Genomic DNA, 6000 nt, shown 5'->3' on the forward strand with positions numbered 1-6000 from the left:
TGTGACCGAAAAAAGAAGATTGCCCTTGAATGGAATGTCCAAAAGTTTCACTTGGACGTTAGGTTAACACCCAGAGGTTTTCAGGTAGGCCTGCCAACTCAATGTTATGGCCGAAGCAACAGATCGCCCCACACAGTCGGCGATGTCCATATCTGTTCTCAGCGACTGCTTGGCTACCTCCTTCCCATCCTCCACTAGCTGTAGGAAGCCCTCACGCATCTCACCTTCCGGGACATACTGGGTAGCATTTTTCAATGCTGTCCATAGGCTGAACGAGTATTTAGCTTTGAGGGCCATGCTACACGAGGTGAATGCCTTCTTTGCCAAGGCATCCACTTTTTTTGCTTCACTGTCTGGGCAGTGTGGATGTAGAAGATGCAGGTCTAGAAGAGACCGTAGCCACCTGCATGACAAGCCTCTCTGGGGAAGGGTGAGAAGAGAGGTATGAGGGGTCTCCTCTAGCCGGCCTGTACTTCCTGGAAATGGTGGAGCTGACAGGAGGAATGGAACATGAGGTTTGCCATAGAGATATCAAAGGATTGGCACTAGCCAGTTTCAGAGGCATGTTACGTTCAGTGGCAAGACCTTCCTCTAGGATGTCGGTAATGTCATACATAACCTTGTGCAGACGCCACTGTTGAGTGTAGTCCCAGGGTGTCGATAACCCTTTCTAACAGAGCCCTGTATTTAGATATATTGTGAAGTTAGGGCTGGGACTGTTGAAACTCGAGGTCAGGCGAAGTGTCCAGACCACTAGCGTCTTGAAGGCCTTGAGCTAGTTGTAGCAGTCTGTTTTGGTCATCAAAATAGTCAAACCCTCCTGAACCCGAGAAAATCGGGTCAACATCTTGGTCATCGGCAACGTAATCGCCGAAGATACCAGTCATGGTCTCGAAAAAAAATCAGGACGGGGTCGTGGAGTAAAGACCTTCTCGACAAACATCGATGTTGAGGGTTTGTCTTTCGGCACCGGCATGGTGGATGTCGGTGTCGACCGAGATCGAGACGCTGCAGCATCGACATCCTTGGACCCACTGGGGTAATCCGGCTTCCATTATATTTCTTTTGACGTCAAAAGGTTAATCGGCGCTGACATAGTCGGTACCGGGGCACTAGAGGTGTCGTTTCCACATAGCGCCGCTCTTGGATCTGAGGTAAGCTGTGGGGGGGATGGGTGGGTCGGATCCGCGCTGACTGCAGCATGCTGCTTTAACATTGCATTAAAATCCTCCTACTCCTGGCGGGTGATAGGCCCAGGCGACTGCTTACCTTGTTCCATTGACGACTCAGAGTCCCGTCGATGGCGGTGGCGCCTTTTCTTTTTTCGGGACAAGGAAGAGTGGCTCCTCGAGTGGAAACTTCCTTTTCTTCTTCTGCCAGTATTTCTCGGGGTGTTTGCCCCTTGGTTCGGCCTCTGAAGACTGAACCGTTGACCGCGCAATAGATTTTGAGGGCAGTCGACCCATCGCGGTCGCTAAATGATTTTGGCTGCATCTTGATGCACAATGGACACCCGTCAGTCCCGTGACGAGGCACCAGAGACACAACTTGTGTGGGTCAGTGAGGGAATTCTTGGTGCCACAGTCGGAACACTGCTTGAAACCGGACACCCTTGCGAATGACATCTCGCGTCAAAAGAGTCGATGCTCTGTGTTCCTAACCAGAGTGATAGCCCGATGAAAAAAGTTACTCAGGTTGAGATGTAGTGTCATGGTACTTATATGACACCTGACGTCACGTCCGGAGACGACAACCAGATGCTGCGCAAGACGGATTGATGGTCGATGACCGGGTCGAGGTCCACTACGCTCCCAATTTAACATTTTCCGAAGCAGCAGAGCTGCAGGGAATATCTATCAGATGAGGAATCTGCAGGAGAAAAGCAATCCATTGAAACGCAAAGGTTTTGATAGCGGATAGGGATTGCGTTATTTTCTGACTGTGACAAATTAAGTTTGGCCTGTGGATTTTGTCTCATCTCACATTCCTGTACTATTTGTTCCATCTTCCTCTCTCACCTCGCACAATCCTGTTATACCAGTTCAGTGCTGTAAAGAGTGCGTTGGCCATAAAAATGATCTGTTTTTATTTTTATTGTTACATGGTTCTCTGGGTTTACCCTACTGCCACCTGTTAACCCAATTAGGTAACTGCAGCTCAGAGAAGTTGTTGGGAAGATCATTACCATAGGAGCCTAGCAGCTGCATACGTGAGGCCCAGTCTGCATAATGCCTCAACAGTCTTTGTATGTTTGTTGGCAGGGCCCAATGTCTAAGCAGAAATCAGCCTCAGGGCTGTATTCACAGCTGGGATATTGCATACAGTGTTGTGCAACCAGCATGCCATGGGCATGTTGCGCGTAATAATAAATAAATAAATAATACTGAAGGCCACCCAAATATGGAAGTGTCTTCTGGGTCGCCTACTTATGCTTGGCACGCAACTGGCCATGCATAGTGGTTCAGGGCAGAGAGGCCCTAGAGTGAAGATCTTTGGGTGCTCTGGTGCTTACATTGTTGGCTTGTAGTCTCAGAGACCCTCCCTCCCATCCACCATCAGTACTGTGAAGTAGAGGAAAGTGCTAAACAAGCATGTATACAAGCATGTCATAGTCTTATGAAAAGCAGGTGAGGGTCTTTCCATCCTCAGAAGAGGCTTTGACTGGTCTGAGAAGAAGATGGATCTCGGTCCAATACCATAAACACTCATTCCTGCTGCCTAAGGCTACCTGCAGAGGTCAGGTGAGCTGCACAGTGAACGAGGGACGATCTATGCGCTCATCCCGTGACTTCTGACCCAGGTACCACCAGCTTCAAAAAGTCTCTTCAAGGGGGCGTGGCTAGCAGCGCGCAATGAAGCTGTGTCTGCTGTGAGCTCTGCCAAAGGGTGCCTCGAATAATGCAATATTAGCATTTTGAAGCCATGTCCCTGAAGCATCTTGGCAGGACTGCTGGCTGACTCCGAGGCGGATCTTCGGACAGCAATTCCCGTGGAAATCGGAGCGGAATTAAAGAGGAAATCGCCGAAATCTCCCCGGCCCCCAGAGACCGTTAATGTCAAAATTTACTCGGCGGACCTTCTGGGATCCTCGGCCAGCCCGATGGGATGGCCGGACGCGGCGTAATGGACCTGCTTGCTTGGAGAATCAGACCTGAAGGTGTGGTGTCTCCGACCTGCGAGGAGTAGAGAGCGGGGCCCGCGGTGTCAGAGCGAACGCTGCTGGAGGAAGGTGGCTGTCTCCCGGGGACGTGATACTGTGCTGCCCGCCTGAGCTGTAGGAGGGGCGATTCATTGCGGGTGCTCTCGTGCCTGGGGCTCATAGCCCGGACAGCGTGCTGCTGAACTGGGGATCCCGCCAGAGCCTGGGAATAGAGGCGTCCCCATTCGAGTGCGGAGCTTGACATTACTCTGCCTCCATAGAACGCCGGGGAGACTGCGGATCCCGTCTGCTTGACAGCGGCTCTGCAAGGGCTGAAACGTACCCAGAAAGTGACATGTCATAGCAGCCTGGCCTGAGAGGAGGAAAGTGACTGGAGCGAGTTTGTGATCCTGTCTCCCCGGAACTGCCCCGGTTTGGTGCGCGGTCTTGCTCCCGGGCTGGAGTGGACTGTGCCCTTACTCCCTTCCCAGAGCCTTGATTCCCATTGCGACCTGCCTGCTGCGCGAGGGGACTGGCTCTGGGTTGGTGAATGGCTCTTGGAACCCTAAGCTAGCGCTCCTGATCTGCACTTTCAAAGGCTCGCTTTGATCTTGGATCCTCGGCGCAGTCAGGAACTGTTTGGCCCCTCTGACTATCCTGGACAATCACACGTAACTGCTGGCTAACTACATCAGACCCCAATAGCGCCTGGACTTTCACTCCATTCGTGAGCCGTCGTGACCCTGTGCTCTGCTCCCCTGGTGATGCCCAAGCAGTAGGAAAGAAGAAAGCACAGGACATTAAGGCCTTTCTAACACCCCAGGCGGCACCTACTCTCTAGCGCCATATAGTGGCAGTGGACATCCACCCAACCCCCGCCATAGAGCCTCTCCCCGACATGGCATTTCCCAAAACTGATTTTGAGGAGCTGCTAACATCTTTTAAACAAGAGATTACTCACGAGATCAAAGCTGAAATAAACACCTCAAAAGACTCTTTGGCTAGATCGCTGTCCGAGCTAACTACCCATCTGGGAGGACTTGAAGCTAGGGTTAATGACCTAGAAAATGTAACATGCGAGCAAACACACGATACTGAAGTGCTCATGGAATGAGTGCGGACGATCGAGGAACACTTGGAGGACATATGGGGTAAACAGGCAGACCTTGAAAATAGGTCTAGGCGGAACAACGTACACCTTTGAGGTATTCCCCGGCAGGTTTCGGACCAGGAGTTGGCCAACTATCTAAGCAATCTGTTTCGGAATCTATTGAGGCTTCCCCCCTCTGAAGCATTAATCTTAGACAGGACGCACCGCGTGTACTGATCGGTCCAGCAGAGGAGAAATCTCCTTCCGGCTGTCCTCACCAGGGTCCACTTTTTTCGCCAGAAAGAATAAATCATGGCAGCTGCCAGGAAATCAGAAGCAATACAATTCTGCTGAGCGTCCATACAGCTGTTCCCGGATCTATCCCCATATACCCTAGCATGTGGACGCCGATTACAGAGGGTGACCTCATGGTTACAAGTCCGGAAAATCCGTTACTGCTAGAGATTCCCTTGTAAACTGATCTTTGACTTTCACAACCAGCACTATACAGTCTCTTCGGAGGCAGAGGCGAAGGATCTAATGGCTGGGGGAGTTACTGAGTCCACACCAGACAGAGACCCTCAAATAGCGGTAGATCATGATTTTCAACCAACTCCAAAAGATAAGAGAAGAAAGCCCAGGGTTTGGCGGCGAGTGGGAGGTCCCTCCCACCAGGAAATGGAAGCCGTGGATGGCGCGGACACTCACCTCTCGCCGAACGACCCAAACGTCCACCAAGAACAAGTCAGCACCCTACTGAACAGTGGTAAACCTACGTAAATGGGAAACGCACCCTGATAATCTGGTGGATTGTGCCCCGAGAGACGTGACGGACTGGTGTCCTGTAGGCTGGCATGGGAAATTGCACTGGCAGAGATGCATGAGCGCTTTATCAAACATTTCAAAGGCCACCCGTGAGGGAAAACATGTAATTGCCGGAAAACGTTGGAAGAGGGTACATAATGCAGAGTGACCCCCATGACATGGTCCGAATCGTGGCCTCTAAGAGATCTTTGGTGGCATGGCATTGACAGACCTGCCGTGGAATGGACGATGCGCTTGCCTGGAGTGGGATTCACGATGCCAATCACACAGAATTCTAAACTGTCAATGGACCACCCACTTGCACTACTTGGTCACGGGGCACATTACCCGCAAGGGGATCTCATGGATTGCAAAAGTTGTATAAGACATCTCATCGGGGCGCCCAAGTTGGATTACGCCTATTGTTGCCGACGGTATGTTAATGTTGAAAACGAAATTGGGGCTACTAAAAGCCTCTTATGCCTTGGTTTTTATGTTTATTATAGTTTTTGTTTTTATTCGGTTGCTGTTGGTCATTCTACCAGCTTGTCTTTACTATGGTCCTAAACATCTTTGGTCAATGTCAGATCATTGTCGGGTCCCTGACCCCGGGGTGGGAGGTGCCATCTGTCCACACGCTTCCCCCCCAAACCATTTGTTAGGGGGCGAGAGGCCCCAGACGGGGACAAAAAGACGGTAGATAGCGCACCAGGGAAGGCCGAGCGATCCCGGAATGGCGACCCCGGAGATAATCGCCCTTAACGTACAAGGGTTGAACTCTCCCCTAAAACGTAATGCACTGCTACATAGACTAGCAACACTTGATTCAGCGTTTCTATTTCTCCAAGAAACCAACCAAGAAACCCACCTTCAACCTGCAGAGTCTTTGCCTCTAGTGGCTCGAAGAAACACAGGTTCACCATCCTGGTGCATAAGGGCATTCCCCTAAAAACATTGAAGATAATAC

The sequence above is a fragment of the Ambystoma mexicanum genome, chromosome 11 (genome assembly GCF_040938575.1).
Source record: "Ambystoma mexicanum isolate Mex_15411 chromosome 11, UKY_AmexF1_1, whole genome shotgun sequence".
Classification (NCBI taxonomy): Eukaryota; Metazoa; Chordata; class Amphibia; order Caudata; family Ambystomatidae; genus Ambystoma; species Ambystoma mexicanum.